At 42.8% G+C, this 12226-nt stretch overlaps 1 protein-coding gene and 1 long non-coding RNA gene across 2 annotated transcripts in view; one reads left to right on the top strand and one right to left on the bottom strand.

The window, feature by feature from the left end:
• Positions 1-12226, top strand: part of PODXL (podocalyxin like) — a 194421-nt gene that overhangs the window by 142634 nt on the left and 39561 nt on the right. The window lies entirely within an intron of this gene.
• Positions 1703-4821, bottom strand: LOC146855688 (uncharacterized). Its single transcript, XR_014980867.1, has 2 exons — positions 3422-4821; positions 1703-3388 (listed from the first exon to the last, which is right to left on the bottom strand). It is a non-coding gene; the product is annotated as an uncharacterized LOC146855688 (long non-coding RNA).

The following is a 12226-nucleotide window of genomic DNA, read 5'->3' as shown; positions in this document are numbered from 1 at the left end:
TATTTTCAGGTAGGTTTAAAAGCCAATGCTATATGGCAATCTTTCATTTATACTATTCCCCAGCGAAGTTAAATGGGGCACAAACAGGGGGGCCTATGTCCCAGATGTAGCCAGAGGGCTGCTGATCTGTTGCATATGTTATTTGAATGCCCTGTACTAACCCCTTTCTTTAAAGAAATACATTGTTTTTTTAACTCAGGTTTAGGAGTTTCTGTTGATATTACACCCCAATTAGTATTATTTGGTTATGATTTTGTGTTTAATAGTAGAAATCGCTCAACCCCTGAGAAAGGTTTCCTGTTTCTCTGTATGGCCATCTCCCGCTTATGTATTACCTCACAATGGCTTAGTTCGGATGCACCGTCTTTCTCTATATGGAAAGCAAAGATGTTATCCTTGTACAAGCTGGAAATTGCTTTATATAATCACAAAAGCACAAGAAGGAAAGAATTTGGGCTTGCATTATGGGCCCCAGTGATGAATTGGGTTTGCCTACTATATTCTTTCTATATTCTTTCTTTGTTTCTGCTCACTCTCTATTGAATGACAACTGCCTTTTTTCCCCCCGACTGCAAATTTTCTATCATTGATGCTGATTTATCAAAACTAATAAAAACTGTTAAAAAAAAAAAAATTCACGAGCTCTAGTCTGAGTTGTCAGCTCCACAGATTGGGCTGACATTTGTTGTATTTTGCATAACTTAACCACAGTTTTCAAGGTAGTAACAGCATAGGCCGCTGTACTAGAGCCATCAGGTAGTTTGTAACGTGAACCATCCACAAACAGTTCCCCTTGGGGGTCAAATGTAGGGGTATCTGTCAAGTCTACCAATCCCTTAGTCTCCTTCTCAGTAATAAATATGCAATCATGCTTTTCATCTTGTTGGGACTCAGAGAGGGGTAGTACAGTGGCTGGATTCAAAATGTTACAGCATTTTAGAGTAATGTTTGGAGAAAAAAATGTCAACTCACACCCTGTTAATATCGCACTGGTCAGGTGCTAGGTCTGAGTTTTTTTTATTTTATTTTTTTATTAAAGATATCCACTAAATGTGGTACCATAACTGTCAAATTGTGACCTTAAATATACATTTCAGATTGCTTTATCGAAGCGGGGTCCAATGTGGAGGAGAAATATGTGCATGACCTATTCCTTCCTTCATGGGACCGTGCCAAGCTGCAACAATATTTTGCATGCACAAATTTGTAATAATCCGGTTTTACCTAAGGCAGGAGCATTACGGAAAGCATTTTTCAATTGCAAAAAGACAGCTTCACACTGATTAGTCCAAGGAAGTGGCATGCATATGTCCTTTAATGTTAAAGCAAGCAGGGGTTTTGCAATTAGTGAAATATTTGGTAATAAACGCACAGATATTAGATTGAGTCAGTGGTTTCTGCAAGTTCTGCACCAATTATATCCTATGTGGGTGTAGCGTCTTACCCCCCTTCGACTGGAGGAGACCTAAATAGGTAACCTTCTGTTGACAATACTGTATTCTGAAAAGAGATACTTTATGTCCCAAGGATACTAAGTGATGCAATAATTTCCCTGAAGCCTGTTTGCAACCTTCTGCTGTTTTGCTATGTCTCCAATGAGTAGCCGTGAGCTACCAGTAGATCACCAGGTACCTGTGAGTAGCTCTCCTGTGTGCGGTCCAACCTGTATTCCAAAATTAAAACGCATGCATTCCAGACAACATTTGTTTTTTGTATTTTCACAACTCACAAGCTGATGTCTACAGAGAAATAGGTGACATTTTGAAAATGTACTTAAAGCTATTATTTGAGTTGATATTAATTACTCATATTTATATCTTGGTACAAGGGGTATTGCAGCTTTGGTTTGTATGTAGTACCCACATAATATTTCAGTTCAAACTGTGTAAGCTTTGTTTTTTTTTCATTACTGCTGAAAATCCTGACCAATGTGATCACTGCTGACACTCTTGGATGGGGTGGTCACTTTTACATCACTAGTGACTTTTGTTACAGAAATGCACATTCCATAAAGAAAAGATTACCTATTTTAATAAATAAGGCACACATGATGTCAATCATAATTTATGAAGGATTAAAAAATAAAGCAAGAATGAAAATAGCATAGTGCCACATCAATAGTTAATATTTGCAAATTCTCTCATATAATCTAAAGCCAAGCAAATAAGCCTTGGCAAAAGCAGTTTGTCAATACACAAAGCTTGGTGTTTTCAATAAAAAGTAAAAGTGTAACACATAACCTACATCTAATCTGTGCTCATCCCAACTAAATCTACCTTCCCCTGTTCAGCTTTGTCTGAATCTGTTCTGCTCTTTCATCAAAATCTGCCCTCTCCTCTTCTGCATCCGTTCTCTACTCTACTTCCTTCATTTATGCATCTAAGTCTTAGTCTGAAAAGTGTACTTGCACCACTTCTGCTTGTACTCCTTGTGAATCAATGAATTTCTCCTTCCTCTCGCCACCGTTGTTTGGCCCTGTAAATTAGAGCATTCATTCTTCCAATGACCCTTCCTGTAAGCAATAGACACACTCATTTTGGCCTAATCCTTCACTACGTTGCTACGCAGAATCTGATGAGATTCAACCAGGCCCTGTTCCATTGACCTCCTCTCATATTTCCCATTCATGTCTGTCTTCCCCTATATAAATAAATAAACCTGTTGCAATAACACTTTATCAAAATTTTCTTTGTTCAATTTCAAATAACTTCATAATAAGAATATGTCTAATGAGAGCAACCCTGTGCAACATTGTCTGTAAAATTGCAATGCTAATTGTAGGTTTTCATGTTAACTGTGTTTTTATAGTGCTTGGCTTCTAGGTGCTATAATACTGTCCGGGGTCAGAACTCTGGCCCAGAGGGTTGTAGAGACATCTGGTTTTCACTGTTTATCCTAATTTTATGTGTAATATAATTCTCTTGGGTGTAATAAAGTGCTTTTCTTTTATAAAAAGTAAAGCACTGACTGGACATTGAGCTCATCAGCTGGCAGTACAGTGTGCGCTGTATTCTGAATGCCTAACCGCACCTCACATCTTTGAGTAAGCCTTGGACTGCCCTGTCTTGCTATCCTAAGAGTCAAAACGAGTAGGGAACACTCCAGTTGATGCAATTGGAGCATAGTGACCCCGGAGTGCCCTGGTCCCCAGAAAGCTTGTTCTAACAGGCTGTGAACCTGGGGAGGAATGCACCTTCACTGAAACAAAGGGCCCAATTGAATGGGATAGCATTTGCACATATCCCTGTTGAGGCATGATGTTTTGCACATCCTGGGCAAGGGGTGCGTCAGGCTGTTGACTAGCTGGACCTTGTGGTGGTTGACTTGGTAATAGCATTGTCATTTGGACAGGAATAGTAATAATTTCCAGCTTATGTCTAAAACTCTCCTATCACAAATATATTAGTAAAACAAAGCATACTGGAGTAGTGCACTGTCATTACAGATAGCATATTCTCCATTGAAATGGCCACAAAAAGTTTCCCATTTACATGTAGTCTTACTGATAAAAATACACAGTGCACAAACAATGTTTGGAAATCGGCATTCAGCAAAAATACCTAACATTTGCAGATCACCAAGCAAACACATCTAATTTGTTTTGATCCTAAAAATATTAATTTTTTTCACCGCAAAATTACAAAAGTGTGTCTTCATAATTAGTGAAGCATATTTGAAATGTTTGAACCGTTCACCTATTAGCTATTTCAGTGCTGTGTTCTAGAAAAGGAAACCTGGCATCTTACAGCCTTTCATTTCACATGCTTTGCACAGTGCGATTGTCACGCAGTTCACTTTACAAAATCCTTTAACTTCAGTCACAGAAAACAAACTGACTTTTGACCTCTGTTTCAGAAAGCTGAGCAAATGTTGCAAGATAACAATATTTAAAAGCATTGTTATTTCTTATTGAGTTTGCTGAGTAAGCAGAACACCTGTTTTCATTTTGCGATGGTAATCCCTAAAATAGCTCGTCCATATTAAATCTTGCTCGACATTGCTGATGGACTTTTTTCAAGCCCTGCTAATGTGGTGCATGTTTTTCCCATTTTTGAAAGCTTTCCTATATTGCCTATCTCACTTTTTATTTTTCTTCATCTACCTTCTTTTTTTCCCATAATTTTTGTTATTGTAAATACTGCATGTTTGTTTAAATCTGAGGAGCCGTCCAGCAGCCACTCAAATCTTCATTCTCCCCAAATTTCACCTACATCCTCCAATTTAGGGTGGGGAGTGGGGCAATTTGTCCAAATATGGACTTCGAAAACAACAATAACATGAGAAATGCATTTCCTTAGTTTTCTCATTGTCCCCTAAAATTGGAGACCCTCAATAAATGAGAAAACTAATAATCCCAATCTCCCATCTCCCACAATGACAAGTGTCTCCAATTCAATCAATTGCGCAAGCATGCATTTAGAACAACCTCACCAAGTTAATGTGGGGGCGACCGTCTCTCCGCACTTTGGACAAATGTGTCAGTCTGCAATAAACCAGGTTCGGGACCCCTGCCGGGGAAATCCTGCTGCTGAGGGATGCCGGTTTGAAACGTCAGATGGCAGCTGTGAGAAACTGGTCTCTTGTTTATTGGGGCCCCCGCAATCTTTCAGTCTCAGATTGGTCACCTCAGCCACAGACTCAAGAGCTGTTGGATGTCCCACGTAGAGGTCCCAGCGGAGTCACCATTTGAGGAAAGCAAATGTTTACGCTTTTAGTAACAAATTAAAGTGCGAGGAGTTGGAGGCAGACTTTTTAAGCCATTTATTATGCTAGTGGAAACAATATACAACTCGCACTCCTGAGGCAAGCGTACAAATGCACTCCGATCAACGTTTACTCTGCCATATTTATACACAGCTCAAAACTTACGTGACTTCTCACAAAATTGCTTAGCAGTGGAAATTCCTCGTATCAACTTGAGGTCAGTTCCAAAGTTGCATCTCAGCAGATAAGAATTGAGTATCAGTGGAAAGACCTTCTAATTATGTGGTCTATCAGCTACATGTCATAAACATATGAGCAAATTAGGGGACAACGATCATCTTCCAGCAAGTCAGGAGAGTTGCACAAGTGGGCAAAGTCTATCTGCTGACTAAAATAAACTTAGGAGCAAACAAGCTCTTCTTGCGAAGGGGAGTTTTTTAGTTGAACGACATTTCTAGGCCTATTATATGAAATAATGCAGTTTTAGTTCACTCAATAATCACATTCCTAAAATTAATATTCTCAAAAGCACAGTGCTTGGTTCTGTAAAGATCAAAATTCGTGATTGCCCCCAATCCGATGAAATCCCAAAGGGCTCTCATTCCTTCAACAATCTTTAGTGGTTTCCTCCAAAAATTACAGATACGGCCATACAACAAAGTTGCAATTTTATGGTGAGCTATACGGAAGACAACAAAGTTGTGGGTTGCCACTGCACCACTTTAAGGTATTCATACTGAAGTAAACTGTACCAACACTGTGGAACGCACTTTGGTGTTGTGCTACACCAACTCACAAGGCCATTACTTTGTTGCTAGTTACACCTGTGGATTAAGCCATCAAGTTGCTGAAGGCCACAACCCAGCCCCAAGCCCACCTTTTAGTATTATCTCAATACTTCTGAATTAATAGTATGAAGAAAAAGTAAAACAATTTAGAGTAAAAAATGGGACTAAAGTACATTCAACAATATGAGAGAAAGCACTCAGGAGACCTCCACTTTGTGGGCACCATGCCCCATCTCTAAAGGTGTTCAGAAAAAGACCAGATTGCTTTAATGTGTGGGATGCCACTGACTTGAGCCGCATGGAACTAATTTGGATGACCCTGGGCATGGCGATTGCCAAACATGACATAGCCCGACTATGGGATGCAACATCCGCGCCACTTCTTAAAGACTGGAAAAGGGATGTGGATTGGTGCATGGTAGCTGAGAAAGTGATTTATGAAAGCTGTGGTTGCCCCAGAAATAGGAGAGGGTCCGGGGCAAGTGGAATGTTTACAGAGGGAGCCCCTGTACCACCCTGTTAGAAGGTGGTTCTGACACTATGGGCCGCCCGGATTTTTTGATTTTTGAGCACCTAATTGTTGAGCCTTTACTGTGGGGGAGCCTCATAAATTGGGACTCACCCACAGTGAACTCAGGATGTAAGAGACTGCATGGGGATTTTACTGGTGTTCCCCTGGCTTGACCAGGCCACTGCGCAGCAGCTGGAGTAAGGGACACCGGGCTGGTTACATGCAGACACATGTGTACATGCGTGTGCACACGTGTACGGGCTACGCAGAGGAGATTCCTAGCGTGCGCAGTCCAGGAGCAGCTACAAAGTGGATGGTGTGGCAAGGCTTATGCAGTATTGGGTGGTGATATGGAATAGGCTTTATACGCTGGAAAGAAACATGCCAGGGAAAGTCAGTGTGTTTTACTGTGTTTTCACTTCATTATTTCCCCAAGGGAATGTGGGGCTCATGGCTAAATCAACTTCCACAAGGCCTACAGTTTCCAGTCATGCACTAAAGTCCATTGTATTGGAGGTGAAAAGAAGTATTCTGCAGAGTTCAAAGTCATATTTGTACTGCTTTTGGGTCATCCAGAACTGTCATATTTCTGTGAGCCAGCCAGGACCAGACCCAGGCTGAGGGCTGACCTCAGCTGGATGAATTTATAACCTTTCTTCCACAAGCTAGGGCCTCCTCTCCACGAAGAGAAGATGGGAGGGGATACAGGCTCATCAATTAGCAGCTGTCACTGGGTGCCAGGCACCAGGCTGCACCAAGGAGGGAAGGCAGCGTGGGGGATGAGGCTTCAGACGTGGCTAGAAACCCTGGACGACACCATTTTGAACAAGCTCAGAGGCTGGACAAGAAGGAGGGAGCAGGGGCAGGGACGTGATGTGTCGCTGTTTGATAGGACCAACATAGACTTCCTGCCAGCCCCCTACTCAACTTTTAAAAAGTGCTTGCACAGGAAGAGAAGGTCTCGCTGGGGTGTGGTCGGCTGAGGCTGAGGCTGAAGGTGCTGGAGCCTGGTGCAATGGGCAGTTGGAAGGAGAGACCCCCTGACTGCCCCCAGGACCCTATCAGCACCAGAAGAAGAGCCCAGGACTGGTGCACAGAAGCAGGGGTCTCTGCGCAGGGAGAAGAAAGGCCCAGAAGGAGAGCCTAGCAAAAGGCTGGCGCAGGGAGCCAGTGAAGACAGCACACTGCTGAATCTACGCTCTCAGAGTCCCAGAGGGCAGAGGAGAGTGTTCCCAGTGACGGGGGCTGGTAAAGAGGAGCATGAAGCGCCCCATAATGCGTCGCCAGGCATTTGGAAATCTGCAGTTTTGGTGCTTTGCGGCCCCCAGAGGAGGGGGGTCACCCTCACTTGTAAAAAGGTGCTGGGGGAGCTGCTGGAGAGGCCCAGTCTTCCCCCCCCCCCCCCCAGCACGAAGAAATCTGCCATTTTGGTGCCTGGTGGCCCCCAGAGGAGGGGGTCACCCTCACGTGTGAAAAGGGGTGCAGGGGGGGCTGCAGGAGCACCGCAATCTCCCCCAGCATAAAGAAGAACAGTCCACCCCTAAGTTTCACGGGGCATCTGAAAGAATAACCTCTCAAGGGCTCAGCCAGCCTTTAACACCTTCTAGGCTGGAACTTATGTTCTACAGCTGATGGTGTACTATGAAGTGCATCACGGAGTGAAGGGCTGAGTTGGGGGATGTCTGGAGAAGGGCATCCCCTGGAGGTGAAGTGGTGTAATTGCACCGAAATGCATTTACTATTGGTTATTTCTTTTTAGGTGAACTGAAATTCACATGTGTAAAGTGAAGTACCTGTGTAAGGTGATGTTAAGCTAAATGGAGTTATGTTGCTGGACCTTCCTGCTAGGGGGTCTGGCTGTATTTATGTAATCCCATGCTTTTACCTGGGATTCCTTTTAAAGTGAAGAGGCACACTGCAGGAGAAGTGTAGTTGCCAGGAGTACTTCTTTTGAAGGGACTGTAAGTCACATGTGTAAGGAGATGTCATAAGCCAAGTGGGGTTATGTTCCCAGACAGTCCTGCTAGGGTGTCTGGCTGTATATGCGCAATCCTGAGATTTCATCTGTGATGCCCTAAAGGGCTGTAATTGCAATGCATTCAAATGATCAACCAAGGTGATGAGTACTGTCATTCTAAAGTGTGCGTAAACATGGAATCTTGCTGCTGCGTTTAGGTGAAGACCCCAGACTGCTAGCCCTTAAGATATAGAGGTGCATACTTTATGGTCAGTAGGAGATGCTCAGTCAGGGTCATGTGTCACCAAGGCAGGTTTACCCCTTTTTAATGCTTGTTGAGGTAATGGGGTGGGTCGCCACTGGGATGGTGCCAGTGCGCAGGGCCCTCGCTCCAGGTTATGTTCAACTAACTGCACTGGGGGCAAGTTGATGTGCATACATGGGAGTGGTGGTACTAGACCCCACCCCCCCCCTGCGGGAGGGGTAGAGATTTTATGCAATGTCACAAAGTAATTCCAACAGCTTATGTATATTTGTAAATTGGTGCATAGTATTGAGTGGTGTGTGTGTTTAATAAATATACTCTTACTTTTATAAAGCAAAGTACAGACTGGACCATCAATTATTGAGTGTTATTTTTGTGCACCTGCAAATGGCGATTTCTAGCCCACACCACCTCCCTTGAGTAAGCCTCAGACTGCTCTGCAACGCTACCCTCTGAGAGTCAGGCGCTACAATTGGGTGTTTGGTTCCCAGTGAAGGACAAATGTAGTCATGTTATTTGTGCAGGCCTCACAGATGCTGCCTCGTTTTCCAACACACCCCCATTGCAATGACCACGAAGCTACCTTTCCCGGGGAAGATACATTTGACACACGAGTGGCGGGGAGAGTACCGGGAGGCTGGGTGTGAGATTATTAAGGACAGGACATTAATTATCTGCATGTACAACTACTTGTGGTGTACTTGTTTACTTATTACTTGCTGTAAGCTTAATAAAAAGATGTTTTTTTTTCTCCAAAAATAAGACGACATTGCTAATTTCTGGGAAGTCTGTGTGTTGCTAAACTGTGATTAACTACAATAAAGCAGGATAACTATTTTGTAGGAAGCCTCAGAACCACCACAGATCACCATACGGTGATGAGATACAAAAACATATCTCTATAAGTAGGAGTCCCTCCCACCTAGGTTACAATTTTGCACCGCTGAAGAGCATTCATCATCTTTCCCATAAAAGCTAATATTAATTTCCAATGGTTCATGGGTCCAAGCCTTAGCTAGCTGTCTGATAGAAGGAGACACTGAGATTTGGAACCTGGCATAAAGGAAACCCATAGGTCTCTTGTCACAAAACCCATTAGTTCATGAAGAGACTTTAAGGAGTCTAAGGAGAAGAGAGATAGTTGGCTATCTCTTTCCCCAGGGCTAGCAACTGTAGCTCTATATTGTGACACACTAATGGATGTAGGCAAAGGTTTTTGTTACATGAATAAAGATATTTAAACCATAAATGGCGACACAGCTCATTATAGCAACCAACTATGCATGAATTTCAGGTTTACTCCTGGTATAGACGTAAATCCTAGTTTAAATAGGTGAGTTTTGAGAAGGCATGTGATAAGATCATGGACCCAGAGCGGCATTGATTTCCAGAGCAGGTGTGTTTGGAAAGTGAACTCAGGGACATATTAACAAAAAATGTCAGAGCACGGAGCTGCACCACATTCAGCAGCACCGCACTCTGACATTTTTAAAACACAGCAATGCGCCATATTCACAAGAATACAGTGCAACCCTGTGTTTCCCCTACTGCTGAAGAAAAACAAAGCTGCCTAGCGCCAGTGCAGGCAAGCTGCCGCCATGTTGCAAGGGTGCCTGCACTGCAGTGGCGATTGTTTATGCGCAGGAAGGGACACCTTCGTTCACATAAACAATCCATAATGGCGATTTGCTCTTTCGATGCATGCTGAGTGCAGCACACATGGAAAGAGCAAAGAAATGAGGAGCAATTAATAATTTCTCCTCGTATCAGCATTCGAACACCTGGTAATCCATGGCATTCAAATAGTGCTGTTTTGGCGCTGCCTCAGCCTTGTAAATCTGGGGCAGCATAAAAAAAATGGGTGTTGCAGTGGAACACCCACTGCATTCCCCTTTGTGTCGGAAAGGGATATATTTACAAGGTAGCATTAAGCCATGTTAAGTGGCTTAGTGCCACCTTGTAAATATGGGAAATGGTTCTACACCACTGGAGCGTCAACAAAAGTGGCAATAGGGGCTTGTAAATATGCCCCAAAGTGTCTTCAGAGCAGTCATTTAAGGGGAATGGATGAGGGTTACGAAGAATTTGTGTACTGCAGTATCAGATATGCATTTTTTTGTGGAACAGGCCGTTCATGCAATGATCTTTTGCAATCAAATTGTTTACGCCTCTACATGCATACCTTTGGAGATCTGATAGGACCTGAGAGTAGTGGTGGGCGGTGGTGGACATAGGACCTGAGTATTAGGCATGTTTTAAAACGATGCTGCAGATGTTCTAATATGATAGAACAGCATTGCACCACAAGTTCAGGCCTTGTGGGATGTTTGGATGAGTGATTGTGTACTATTCATGAAGTTCAGTTATTGAGCCAGTGAAAGTGTCACATCAGGTGAGGTTGGTAAATGTTGAAATTTTAAAATTTAACAGAACTTACATGTTGTCTTTTTTAAGAGAGGTTTTACTTTTATCCATACATTTGGGAGCACATTTGGAATAGTGTTATGAACAAAGACCATTCCTGCATCTTCCAAGGGTTCAGCAGAAGGCAGGTTCGGGCAATACTGGGCACCTCAAGGCAGTACCAGTTCTATTTCATCTTGTAGATATGTTCACTGCAAAAGGGGACATGCTGATAGTGCTTTTTGCACTAAGCACAGCTTAATTTGAGGCAGGTCCAGACTAGGAACCCAAAGAAGCCCAGGCAAATGTTGTCAGACCGGCCAACCCTCCAAGTCCATAACGAGTGAGGGAGCCTGACCACTACAAGGCAGCTTGGGGAGGTTCTCCCCCCAAGAAAACTTAGGAAAACATGGCAAAAATGGTGCATTCTACAATACATTTTTCATCATATATTTAATTGTATCAGTTTTTAAAGCATAGTAAATGATGACCTTGCATTACACCAGCATACAGCAATCTTCATTGGGGCTCTTCAATGATGTCCTCACTATCACCCTCCACCCTCTCTCACATGTATTTCATTTGTTTTATAGTGACTCTCATGCCAGTGTAGGGTGTCAGAGCATTTTACATCACACACACTTATTACCAATGAATCATAAGTGGTATAGTGTATAGAAAATGTTACCTAAAACAAAGGGGACTACAAGATGTGGGAATCGTGTCATCCATATTTGTAAGCATTTTTTAAGAGTGCTTGGCCAGGAGAAGCACAAACTCAGGATTCAGAACATAACACAGTGTTTAGTGTTAACTTTACTAATAAGAATGTATTTCTATACAAAGAAACCCTTTTTAGCAAAATTAGGATAATGAAAGACTAAGACAAAAAAACATGACTTTCTAACCTAGATTACAATTGTACCTTATGAACTGCACAGTAACAAAAGGATCTCTGTGACAAAAGTAGTAACCCACTGAACTATGTACATAAAATACTTTTCTGTGATCTGCATGGTACACGCTCTTTGCAGCAGGCATACTAACCATCTGCGCTACCTTATATGAGGCAAAACTGCCACTAAACAAAACTCCAATCTCCCTCCAGCAGGTACATTAATCACCAGAGTTATCTTGCCACTTTTATTATTGCCTGGAAAATGTTGGATATATGCAAGGATCTCTGCAGTGCTTTTAAAACGGCAGCACTGCTATAAAAGCGACCCCAGTAACAAAAGCGACCCACTACCCTTCCAGCCTCCTGTAGAAAGGCCACATTCCCGGTACAGCCAGTCTAGGGGCCTACCAGCGCTCATTTTTGGTGCAACTCTAAAGGGGGAAAGAAGAAGGAATAGAAAGATGGATAAACTGTGAGGAAGGGAGCATCCAGGGTTTAAAAAGAACCTGCAAGGGTGAGAAAAAGAAGCAGGGGGTGTCAATTGGGGCATTAAAAAGGCAAGGGGGCAAATCAAGAATACGCAGCCTTTATATTCGAAACCCTTAACTTTAATAGAGTCAGCCTCTGCCTTATGAGGAAAACTTTGGGCCTTACCCTTTAGAAAATTAAGCACCGGCGTATGGCGAGTATTAGTGATTCA

This window comes from Triturus cristatus, chromosome 4_1, assembly GCF_964204655.1.
Source record: "Triturus cristatus chromosome 4_1, aTriCri1.1, whole genome shotgun sequence".
Lineage (NCBI taxonomy): Eukaryota > Metazoa > Chordata > Amphibia > Caudata > Salamandridae > Triturus > Triturus cristatus.
This window is presented reverse-complemented; position numbering and strand designations above follow the sequence as displayed.